Source organism: Carassius gibelio, chromosome A1, assembly GCF_023724105.1.
Source record: "Carassius gibelio isolate Cgi1373 ecotype wild population from Czech Republic chromosome A1, carGib1.2-hapl.c, whole genome shotgun sequence".
Taxonomy (NCBI): domain Eukaryota; kingdom Metazoa; phylum Chordata; class Actinopteri; order Cypriniformes; family Cyprinidae; genus Carassius; species Carassius gibelio.
Genome location: NC_068371.1, coordinates 5,010,582 through 5,023,533, shown reverse-complemented (window position 1 = coordinate 5,023,533; position 12,952 = coordinate 5,010,582). Strand labels below are relative to the sequence as shown.

General features: G+C 36.8%; 1 protein-coding gene across 1 annotated transcript in view; it reads right to left on the bottom strand.

Annotated features, from left to right (window-relative positions):
• klhl5 (kelch-like family member 5) overlaps nt 1-12,372 on the bottom strand; it is a 53,186-nt gene extending 40,814 nt beyond the window's left edge. Inside the window, exon 1 of the mRNA XM_052566483.1 lies at nt 12,251-12,372. The gene's annotated coding sequence lies outside the window, so the exon portion shown is untranslated. The remainder of the gene's footprint in view (nt 1-12,250) is intronic.
• Nucleotides 12,373-12,952: the final 580 nt, after the last annotated feature.

Genomic DNA, 12,952 nt, shown 5'->3' with positions numbered 1-12,952 from the left:
GCTGTAAACAAAACACTTTCTTTGTATGCTTTCAAAGCGCACTGGGAAAATTCATCAGAATATATGTTTTCATGTTTCACAGAAAATAAAAATCTGTCATACAGATTCGGACATAAGGGCTAAGTGATAAGAGAATCTGCATTTTTAGGGGAAACATTCCTCTATAGAAAAGATACATATTCCTTGATGCACTTTTTAAAGAATAATAAAAATATTAACCATGATTTATGAAGTTTTGAATGCTGTAAACAAGTTTCCTGTTTGACTAGAAACAAGATATATATATATATATATATGTATGTGTGTGTGTGTGTGTGTGTGGCTGCATCCTTCATTGAAACACTCACACACACACACAGACACACAGACAAACAAACAAACAACACCTACTTACATTCACATAAAATGTAATCTCATCCCAGAAACCCAAAGCTGAACTGTGCGGAGAGGTTATATGTCTCATTGCTTTGATTCATGTCTGCAACAGTCATGGGAGGAAAAATATTTGTTTCATTCCTTAAGAGAAAAAAAAAAAAAAGACACATCTGACACTCTTCGCTGAAACTATGGATATTTATAGTTATACACAGCATTATGACGATGTGTACAGTTATGCTTTTCAAAAGGCCACATATACATGCAGACATTTTACTATTCAGAGTGTGTTCCTTTCCAAATAGCATTCTTCCTGCTCTGGTGCATTCATATTTCCTCTACTGCCATTGGATGAAATTATAGGATAAATCCGGAGACACACACACACACACACACACACACACAAACCATCCATTCACTGCAAACTCATCAACCAAAATATCACCAGCCCCATTTTGCACACAGCAATGACATTTTCATTCTCTGCTCAGCCTTCCTTTTAGTGTTTCTCATATTGGTCTTCCTTAAGCTCAACAGGAAGCAGTGCGGGAATTGAATACAGATAGAGGTGATATGGGGCGAGCCAGCAGGGTTTAGATGTCAAAGCAGATGGACGGAGGAATGGATTTAAAAAAGAAGAATTTCCACTTGAAATAAACCATTGCAGGCCTGTGGTTAAGAGACTGGACACATCTGGCTGACAGACCACCTCCAGAAACAATCCCTCTTTTTCTTTCTATACTGAAGAGCCTGTAAATCCTCAGGATGTCTGTAACTCAAGCCCAGGATGGACATTTAAAGAAAGGCTGTATATATGCACGACAGTCCAAAGATTAAGCTTTATATTCCACTGACAAAAAGTACAATGAAATTACCATGGTTTCTTGGATTTATTTTATTTATTTTTTTTGGACACATACCATTACAAAGCTGTGATATTTGTGCTATTCTACCACCACTGTACATGGAATAGTTATATCATGCCAATACTGTGTTTTTCTGTACTACAGTATTCTCCTTCAACAATTATGTTTCATATTTTTGTGGAAACTATGATACTTTTTCCAGGATTCTCTGATAAATAGAAAGTCATAGCTTTTGTAACATGATAAATGTCTTTACTATAATTTTTGATCAGATTAAAGCATCTTTGTGACCCCAAAACGTATACGGTATAGATGCATGGTAATATCTTGGATTTTCCTAGACATGTGACACCATGGTAGCACCATAGTATTAATGTAGGATTCGACCTCAAAGTAAACACCATGTTACATGGAATATGATAATTTACCATCGTAACATCATGAAATGAGGACATGATATGTCTGAAAACCACAATGTTACCATGGTATGTGTATCAAATGATGTTCTTGTTATTTATAGTATTCTGTCTTGGAGAAATAGCATGGTATATTGAATATAGAAATGTGGTATGCTATATATTGAAGTATAAAACCATCTAACCAGTCCTAACACAATATATTTTTGTAAGGTGTGAATGGTGTATTTGAGTGTACGCGGAAGTGTGTGTGTGTGTGTGTGTGTGTGTGTGGCACATATGTTTCCTAAGAGACAGATTGGTCCTTGATGAGACTCGTAATATTTCATAGCTTAAGTTTTATGGTATTGATAAACCGTACGCACAGCAGCAGAGCTGAAGACCCTGGGGATAAGAGCTGGAGATCAGCTTTCCGTCAAAGAGGGGATAAACAGAAAGGTCTTAAAATAAAATTAATACACAAGCTGGAAACCTCTAGACCCTAAAGACCTTCAAGAGATCATAAAGCACACCCTGGAATATTGAAGTCCTACAATGTCCCTCTCCCTCAAAAGATAAACAAATAAATATTCCTGTCCCTAGTCTTGCCTTACTTGAGTCAAGCCTCACTCACACACACACTTCTCTTTTACGAGTCTCCCGAAAGCTTATCGCTTAAGGATCATAAATAGTTCTGCTGCCTCATGCTGTAAATAAACAGATCATTCAGGTTTCCTCTCTTCTATCAGCCGCGAGGGAAATGCATGTGCACATCTCGTCCAGGAGAACTAGAACGAGAACGTGTACACCTGGGGTCTGACCTGCACACTACAACGATGAGCATAAATGACGCGTGTGTGCTAGAGAAAAGAAACAGTCGGGTAAATGTTGACTTTGCAGTTCAGTTTATCTGCCCTTTAATTTCCATTGGTCATTGTCTCCAACTTAATTGTTCCATTCATCTCCATCATTTGCATTAGTTTACTATTGCTTTTTCTTTCTGTGTGGCTGCAGACTACTCCATCCATTCTTTTGTATTGTATGTATCTGTTAGAGACAATTATTTGAACAAAACTACAGTAAAAACACTGTGACATTTCTTAAGTGAATATATTTTAGAAAGGTGATTTAAATGACTGCAGTCTTCAGTGTCACAGGATCCTTCAGAAATAAAACCACACACTGGCAACACTGAAAATACATGTTGACACGAATTTTTCACGTATTTAAAATGAACATTTCGATTACTTTCTTAGTTTTTGAAATACCCTGTAACTGAATATGCTTACATTCCCTATTAGTACACTGTAAAACCCGACAAGTTAACTTAACTCAAACCGTTTGAGTAAACAGATTGCCTTGATTTAAACCCTGTAAGTTTTAAAACTTTGCATTCAAGTAATTAAGTGATTAACTAAGTGCTGATTGAGAATTAGTGATGAACAGCTGCTGTTAACAAACAGAATCACTGAAGAAAAGAGAAACACAAGAACTACTACAACTGACTTCAGACACAGCCTTAGATGAAATCAACTGAAATAAAATACATGAAATCTCTCAAGATCTGATTAAACAACCCCACAAACAGCATCACCAGCTCCACTTATTAATAACCAGACTGACTTTATTTCTGTCAGACGTCTACAGAAGATCTTATTGAGAATGAACTAAGGTTTAGATGTTGATTTATTGTTTCATTTGAAGTAACCATGTTAGAGATCACTGTTTGCTTTAGTTGGGCTCTTGACCCTTGATTTCTGTCTCAGTCTTTTTCTGGTTGTTATAACCGTGTGTTTCTAAAACACATTTGTTGTAATCCAAAAGCCCAGAAGAAATGCCATCAGGTGTTAACCTGTACCTAGATGTAGGTTGTTTTACTTTATATTGGTGATGATAATCATCAATTATTGAACTGTTAGGAGTCTAATCTCTGATGAAATAAGTGTTGTGTAATTTGATTTATTATAGTAAAAGTGATTTGAAAGCCAGTGGTTCTGTAATAAGCAGTTAATACAAAGACTTTCCAAACAGTTTGGTCTTCTACGGTGTCAAACAGTCACACAAAGACATCAATAATCAGAATATGAACCTCAACAATGGTGACCATAAAAAAATTTTAAAAAAAATGCTGCAGAGCATGCTGGGCGCCATGGATGAGTTTTTTACTACAATAGTACCCAGCATGCATTGCAGCATGTTTTTTTGTCACCATTGTTGAGGTTCATATTCTGATTATTGATGTCTGTGTTTGACCAGTTACTGGAATAGAAGACAAATTGTATGTGTACAAAATGTTTATGAAGTCATTTTTATATTAACTATCACAGAATCACTGGCTCTTAGTGTCATTTTTATTAGGTCCTCTTCTACTAATTACACATTTGTTTCATCAGAGATTAGACTCCGATTAGACAGATCAATATTTGTGAATAATAATGAATAATTATCATCACCTATATAAAGTATAACAACCTACATCTAGGTACAGGTTAACACCTGATGGCATTTCTTCTGGTCTTTTGAGTTACAACAAATGTGTTTTAGAAACACACGGTTATAACAGCCAGAGAAAAGACTAAGACAGAAATCAAGGGTCAAGAGCCCAACTAAAGCAGACACTGATCTCTAACATGGTTACTTCAAATGAAACAATAAATCAACATCTAAACCTTAGTTCATTCTCAAGAAGATCTTCTGTAGACGTCTGACAGAAATAAAGTCAGTCTGGTTATTAATAAGTGGAGCTGGTGATGCTGTTTGTGGGGTTGTTTAATCAGATCTTGAGAGATTTCATGTATTTTATTTCAGTTGATTTCATCTAAGGCTGTGTCTGAAGTCAGTTGTAGTAGTTCTTGTGTTTCTCTTTTCTTCAGTGATTCTGTTTGTTAACAGCAGCTGTTCATCACTAATTCTCAATCAGCACTTAGTTAATCGCTTAATTACTTAATTGCAATGTATATCTTCTTTCAATGAACTCAACTGAATTGAGTTCAGAGTACTCATAACTGTTAGTTTTTTCAACTTAAATGGTTTAAGGCAATCAGTTTCCTCAAACGGTTTGAGTTAACATAACTTGTCAGGTTTGAGTGAGGCTGTGTCTGAAGTCAGCTGTTGTTCCTTTCTCTCTTTTCTTCAGTAATTCTGTTTGTTAACAGCAGGTGTTCATCACTAAAGCTCAATTAATCACTTAATCACTTAATTGCAATGTATATCTTCTTTCAGTGAACTCAACTGAATTAAGTTCAGAGTACTCATAACTGTTAGTTTTTTCAACTTAAATGGTTTAAGGCAATCGGTTTCCTCAAACGGTTTGAGTTAACATAACTTAAGGATATCTGTTTACTCAAACCGTTTGAGTTAAGTTTACTTGTCAGGTATTACAGTCAAGGCAATCGGTTTACTCAAACGATTTGAGTTAAGTTAACTTGTCGGGTTTTACAGTGTAGCTAAAAACAGTACCATATTTTTCGGACTATAAGTCGCACCTGAGTATAAGTCGCATCAGTCCAAAAATACGTCATGAGGAGGAAAAAAAACAAAGTCGCACTGGACTATAAGTCGCATTTATTTAGAACCAAGAGAAAACATTACCGTCTACAGCCGCGAGAGGGCGCTCTATGTTTTCAGTGTGGACTACAGGAGCACTGAGCAGCATAGAGCGCCCTCTCGCAACTGGAGACGGTAATGTTTTCTATTGGTTTATTTCTCTTGGTTCATTTCTCTCGGTTCATGTCAAATTAAATTTTGATAAATAAAATTGCACCTGACTAGAAGAAGTCGGAGGACCAGCCAAACTATGAAAAAAAAGTGCGACTTATAGTCCGGAAAATATGGTATGTGCAAAGAGCAGTATTCATAAAACAGTACATTACCGAAATTTCAAAGGACACTTTACTATACTATGAACCCATGGGACAGGAGTTGTAAAAGGAAATGTAAGTACATATAATAAATGATATATATCAGAAATGTAACACTCATTATATTCAAGAATAGAAATTAAGAACTTCAAGAATTTTAGCCCTTTGATAATAGTGTCAGCTGGGACCTCACATGTCTTTCTGCTGGGGAAATAAATTAATAAAGATAGTACAGGTGTGCATAAAAAGCTGCCTGGCAACATAGTGTCACGATGTCATCTGAAATCGGAGACAAGGCCTTCATATGCTCACTGTGTGCATGCGTGTGCATATTCATGCTCTGCTCGCTCTCCATATGTTCACATGCAGAATCCAGTGACAGAGTCAACACTTTTCGGAATACAAGTACTCAGAGGTCAAACTTTTGTGGTGCGAGGTCAACTTGCATGACAGTACGAGCGTAATTTTGACAGACACACTTGTGTAATACCCATTTGATGACAAGATTAGCTGACAAACATTACTGGCAAACAAGGGAGGAGAGAAAAAGGAAGGGTGAACTTCAACAGCGTACTAAAAACTCAAAGTTTGCATGTGTGTGTGTGGGTGTGTGTGTGTGTGTGTGTAGACCAAGACTTAGACCATCTGTGATTCAGACAAGCCAATTTTCCTCCCCTGGACCTTCACAACCAGCAAAGAGAGAGCTCTGCCAAGAAAAGAAAGATTTTAAAGCCAAGAAAATCCCTTTCCTCTTTCGGTCTGCCATTCAGCCTCCATCTGTGCTGACAGGGACTGGTGTGTTTAGACAGCTCCCTGCCGTCTTTTATCATCTGTCCCTTGTCTGCGTTTCAGTCCACAATCCGCTGAGATGCGGCGATTAACAAATTAACACACAGATCACAATATAATGATTTGTAATCCTACAATTACTGAACTCCATGAGCCTTTATTTATGTATATATAAGCAAATCAGTGTTGAAAATGAAACAATGAGCTTTAAAAACAAGCCATATGATGGAAAATGTAATTTATGGATAATACACTTTTTTATTTGTGTTTCATTTTAAAACGTTAAACGAACAAGCTTTTATGGAGGAGGTGGTGGGAACACTGCCTTTTTTGTTGTTGGTTTATATGTGCTTATAACAAGCTTGAGAAGATGGCTGGTGCATGTTGTGTTCCTAAATCCATGTTATAACAGGGAACTACACTGCGACCAAAATGGTTGCATATGCAACCTTTTGAAATGCCATTGCGACCCTTATTTTTATGCGGTCGCAATTGTATCACTGATTATTTTTGTACCTACTTATTTGTTATGCTATGATTTTAATATGAGCATTTATTAAAACAGAAATGTGTATTTTAAGAATACGTTTTATAACGTGCTCCAAGCATTCAACACATCAAGTTGGCTTGCCAATTGAAACATTCAAAAGAGTTTAAAACATTCAAACACAAGATGCGGGAAAGCTGAACTGAGCAGCTGGTTACTCGCGCGCTGTGATCGGTGTGCACGAGAGAGCCGCGTCTCACGGAAAGCAAGACTGAACCGAGCTCTCCTTCAGGACATTCGCATCCTCCTGCACCTGAACGAACAAATACAAATCGCAGTTTAAATAAACAGAAAAAAAGAGCGAAAAGCGAAAGAGCTTAATCCAGCACCGCGGTGTTCTGGTGTTCAGGAAGCAAGCAGAGACGCATCTCAAAGTCTTCTTGGTTTTGTACCGATAACAGATACATACAAAATATGTTAAAATACCCGTCTTGGAAAGTGTGTTCGAAAAAGTCTTTGGTTATGTCTTAAGTGAAAGTAAAGAGTTGAGAAAGAAATCGGATGTGTATCATTATAATCAATGCGTTTGTCGTTTTGTTGTTTGTCATACAGACAGTTATCTGAAGTTTTGCTTGATTCTATTACATATCTTTCTATCAAAGTTATTTGACATCAAGATAGCTTGATATCAAGAGCAATTTGTTTTGACACAGTTTAACCCCGAGTTCTTGTCATATTTTATTACCAATTTCTAAACTACAGCAAATAAACTGTGATAATGTGAGAAATGTTGAAGGTGTCTGAATACATTTTGGTTTGATCGTGTATTTTATTTTACAGTGAAGACTATGCAGTGCTATTTTAAATTAAAAACAAACGTAAAAAAATTTCAACATTGTGTAAATAGCACAAATAATTAAATAAATGGAATGAATATACAGTACAAATTAAACCATTTTAAACAGGGCCCACTGCACAACCTGCACCAGGGCCCCTCTAACCCCAGCTACGGCCCTGGGTTAAGGTACCAAAACTGTGTACTGTAAGAAAAAAAACAATAAGGCATGTGGCTTAAAAGATGGCGAGTAAAATAAAAAGGACATCTGTATGCAATACAGTTTCATTATTATCCAGAGTGGCTTACTATAAATAATTTGTGCGACCAAATCATGTTTTGCGCCAGTAACTGAAAAAGTTAGTAGCGCAAGTACCACCAGTGGAAAAGGTTAGTGTAGTTCCCTGTATAAGTGTCCCACACTCACAGCAGAGATGGCGTTCATATGGAGAAGTATTTACTGTAAACAGAGCTGCTCTGAAAAACTTTAAATACTGCTCGAATTTAAATGAACACAGTGCCACGTTATACTTCGAAACATGCAGCGTATAAAACCATAAAGCTATTTCAGTTTTAGTTCAAATAACCGTAAAATATTATGTACAAGGCAAATTTGAACACAAGTTGCCCACATGAGAACCAAAGCTCAATGTTGTGGAGCACATGCACTAACTGCTTACTGCCACACTTTTTTGACATCTTTGTAAATGATACATGCAGGAAAAGAATACAAAAAGAGGGCAAGAACAGTATCAGGAAATGCAAGCCAGATTCAAACCTGCACTGCCTGCATGAGAACCACAGCACCATTCGTCCAAGAATATGTTCTAACCACAAGGCCTAATGTCTGAGAAACATCTTTAGAATTTCTTAATTTGTGCAACAATAATCAGGGCTGAATTTTTCAACCCAACCCTGACAAGCAAGCAATCCATAAAATAAAAAAAATCATAAAGAAAGCCACAGAGTCTCAGATTGCCCTGTGAAATACAGTCTGTGCAATGCAAAGAGGGCCTATTGAGCGAGTGTCAGCTGTATTGAACCACCTTTTTGATGACTGAACAAATGCAGAGGGCCAAACACACCGACATTCCTCCACAAAGGTCACCTTAAAGCCTGCTGAATTGATCAGAGAGAGAGAAAATGGGAGAGCGGGAGAGAGAGAGAGAATGAATCTGATTCCAGAGGACGAAGTACATCCACTGCTGCAGTGACCTATGAATAAAAACCACTCAAGCAAATTATGTGCGTATGAAATAAAAACTGCATAAAATCCATTAACTTCTAAGATGGAAGCCAAAATTTGGGGAACGATGCCTTAGTTAACCAAAATACTAGCATGAATACAATATGTCTGAACAGCAAGCACTGAAAGAGGCAGTTTGTGCTGAACAATAATGCATACATTAGGTAGTGTTTTGTATGTAACACGCAGAGCAGAGGTGCAGAGCGGAGCCCGCTGGGACAGATTAGTCAAGAGCTGTCATGGAGGAAAACATGAACCATAATGGCTGCACATCTGTCCAGTGTTAGCGGCAGCCGTACAGGATCAGAAGGAAACTAGCAGAGCAGGGGCTGCTAGTTAAAGTTATGATGAGATAACTCCGACACATCACAACGGATGCCATTTCTCATTTTTTGGAGATTCAACTTTTCTTTGTTTGAGGTCAATATGCATTTTTTTTTTATTATTATTATTAAATTGATCAAAAGGGACAGTAGAGACATATACAATATAGTGTTACAAAAGACTATTTCAAATAAATCCTGTACTTTAGAACTTTTTATTTATCAAAGAATCACGTACTGCATTTTTCATAAAAGTATTAAGCAGCACAACAGATTTCAACATTGATAATAATAAGAAATGTTTCTTGAGCACCAAATCTGCGTATTAAACTGATTTCTGAAGATCATGTGACATTAAAGACTAGAGCAATGTATACATCAAGAAGAAAATAGGATGTCAAATCAAATAATACCTGATAGTAAATTCAGTAACACAATGTTTTATAAATAAAAAATAAAGCATGCTGTACACACTTCAAATCATGCACATCTTTTCAATGCACGTTTTCTATAAACACATTTCACAATGATGTTATAATCCAGCAGTCCATCCTTTATATAGAACTACCAAGGCTGTATTCACTTCAATCCATAATTCATCTGCTATGATTTATTAATGTCTCTTTTCACAGACAGACACAGTGAGAAATCAACAAATCCCGAGGAGCTCTGAAGATGATACGATGAATGGTCTAAAAAAAATTTAGATTAAGTTCCTATTAACATACGGCTAAAAGTATGTGGACACCTAAACACTACGCCCATGAGCTTGACATTGAATTTTAAAAACCACAGGCATTATTAAGAACAACTTCTTTGCTTGACTGCTAGAACTTCCACTTCTCTGGGAAGTGAGGCTTTCCACTGTGTTGGAACACTGCAGCAGGGATTTGCTCTAATTCAGACACAGTAAAGACGAGCACTGATGGTGGGCTGGTGGTGGGCCTTTAGCTTACAGTCTGCATTCCAATTCACCCCAAGCGTGTTCAGTGAGGTCCAGCTCTGGGCTTTGTACAGACTAGTCAAGGTTCTACTCCAGATTCAGGAAACTATTTCTATATAGACCACTCTTTGGCCCCATTTACACTGCATGGTTCAAGTGACCCAATTCCGATTTTTTCCTCTCATGTGGCACAGATCGGATATGACCGGTGAACGTGTAAGCAGGAAAAAACCACATGGACTCTGATATTCTCAGATCGGATTCAGGCCTCATTCATATGTGGTAATAAATCGGATATGAATCAGATACGTGCATTTGCGTGATATTCCCCAGTAAATGCTCCTGTGCAGTGTGCACTAATAAGGCTGCAATTACCTTGCAGGTCTTGATGCAATCCGATTTTCTGATTATATCCGATTTTTTTGACGACCCACTTACATCATCTTTTAAAAGTGTCCCGTATCCGATTTTTCATTCTGGAACTGAAAAGGCCCATTCCCAAACTGTTGCCACAAGACTGGAATCAGAGAATTTTCTAGAGCACAGGATTTCACATAATTTGTCCATTAACGATGATCTGCTGATCGACTCAGCAAGAGATCAACTGAACCTAACATTCAATTTATGAATGTGTTTTAGTTTTTTTCCAGGTTTTCGTATCAAGCTACCAGCTAACATTAACATTTAAGACATTTATAACAATTTATATGGCAAAACTCACTTTCAGACACCAGCGGATTACTTGCAACTTACAATTGCGACTCTATGGAAGCCCGTTTCCGCCACAAAAAAAAAAAAAATTTTAATTGTGACGTTTTTTTTTTCACAGTTCTGAATTTTTCTCATAATTGGGGATACAGATTAGCAATTCAGATTTTTTTTTTTCACAGAATTGTGATGCAAACTCACAATTCTGACTTTTTTTCTCAGAATTGGGTGAAACAAACTCACGATTGCGGGTTAAGGTCAAAATTGTGATGCAATTGCTAGACCTATAGTCGCAATTCTGATAAATAAAGGCAGAACTGCGTGATATAAACTCACAATTCTGAGAACACATCAAAAAACACAAAATGCGTAAATTGAAGATTATGAGAGCACTTGTATAAATCATTTATAATAAACCCTACAATATACCATAAAAAAATACATTTTGATTTTTATGTATAAAACACATAAACATTTTGTTTGTGTCCTAGCAGTGTGCAGTGCATCTGGATAACAACACGAGGAGAATCATTACTGCTCAAACAAGGGGCACACAATTAAGAACAGAAAAAAACCCGAATAAATGCAAATAATCTCCATCTTGTTGTTTCTCTGCTCTAAGTTAGTTTTTGGTCATAGAAAGACACTAATTAACTAAAAAACATGTGAAAACCTGGGCTTCTGTGGGTGTATCTTTTACAAAATGTAAACATCTGTTTTCTTTTCCTCATCTCCTGCTCAAATCAGTCCACCTGAATCTGTCCACAATGACACTAATGTACCCACAAAATACACGAGACTCTGCTTATAAGATCTGTAGAAAATTATTCCCAAGAAATCCAGAGTTTAACAAACAGCATAAAAAGAGATTTGCCTCGAGTCTTTTATGAATAGTCCACAGTGTCTAACAGATTCAGCTATTTACTTCTTTTAAAAAGAAACATTTAAACATCCTAAAACAGCTCAATCGAATTGAAGCTGTTAAAACTACATGCATGGTCTATGCGCCACGCTTTTCTATTGTTTGCCTGCCATTGTGAAGACATCTGCTCGAGGCTGAAGTTCACACATTCCAAAACACTTTCGTTTCCTGTTGAGTATCAACGAAACCCACCTCTCTGTAGCCTACTTCCTTTGTCAAAATAGCCGGACAGAGCAGGAAATAATTGTCGTGCATGTGAAACTACTTTTAGTTCATCAATGTATCGACTCTTTCCATCAAAACTATCAGCACTCGCAGGCCGATCTGAACCCCGTGCTTTCCTACAGAATGAGTCCGATTTTTAAAAGCCTTTATGGGCTGATTCATTTCCCTTTTACCGCTTAACTGTCTGCGAACTTGTCTGCAAGTATTTCAAACGGGCTTCAGCTGTCAAAAAAAAAATAACACACACATCCCAACGCGTGAAATGAGCTCTCTTACCTGGAGGGTTAATAGCTGCTCTTATCGCTTATTTCGGACGTAACCTGCACATTTAGTAGCTGAACAGGGACTGGCTCTTTATACTCTGATTATAATCGCGTGATTCACTTTTGTATGAAAAGGCGTGGAGTAAGACAGAGCCCTGAAACTGCGTTTCCTTCTAAGTTGATTTTATTTTATTTATTTTTTTCCTAAAAAAAAAAAAACTCTTAAAACTCGCTTGGAAACGTTGACTTTCACAGCATTTTGACTTTATTTAAAGGGAGGTTATTTTATTTTTATTAGTTTACTTATGAATGTCCATTTAAATACAAAAAATGCACTTTTAAAGTTGCACGTGTTATTGTGTGACAAAACAGTTCATTAATAATGTAGTTATGTTTTCAGGAGCTCGCGACTGTTCAATTAATCATACTCCTATAATCGCTCCTATTATCTTTACTACACTTTTAGGGGTGAAAGATAGTGTCTCCCCCTAGTGGACACCGGATACATATACAGTAAATGCACACAGACTGTCAAGATAAGACTATTTATAGTTTTAGCATATAGCCTACAGTAGTTTCAAAGGCTTGCTTATAACTGTTGAAAGAAAGAAAGAAAGAAAGAAAGAAAGAAAGAAAGAAAGAAAGAAAGAAAGAAAGAAAGAAAGAAAGAAAGAAAGAAAGTAAACTTATCCAGCCTGTTGTTCCAAAATCCAAA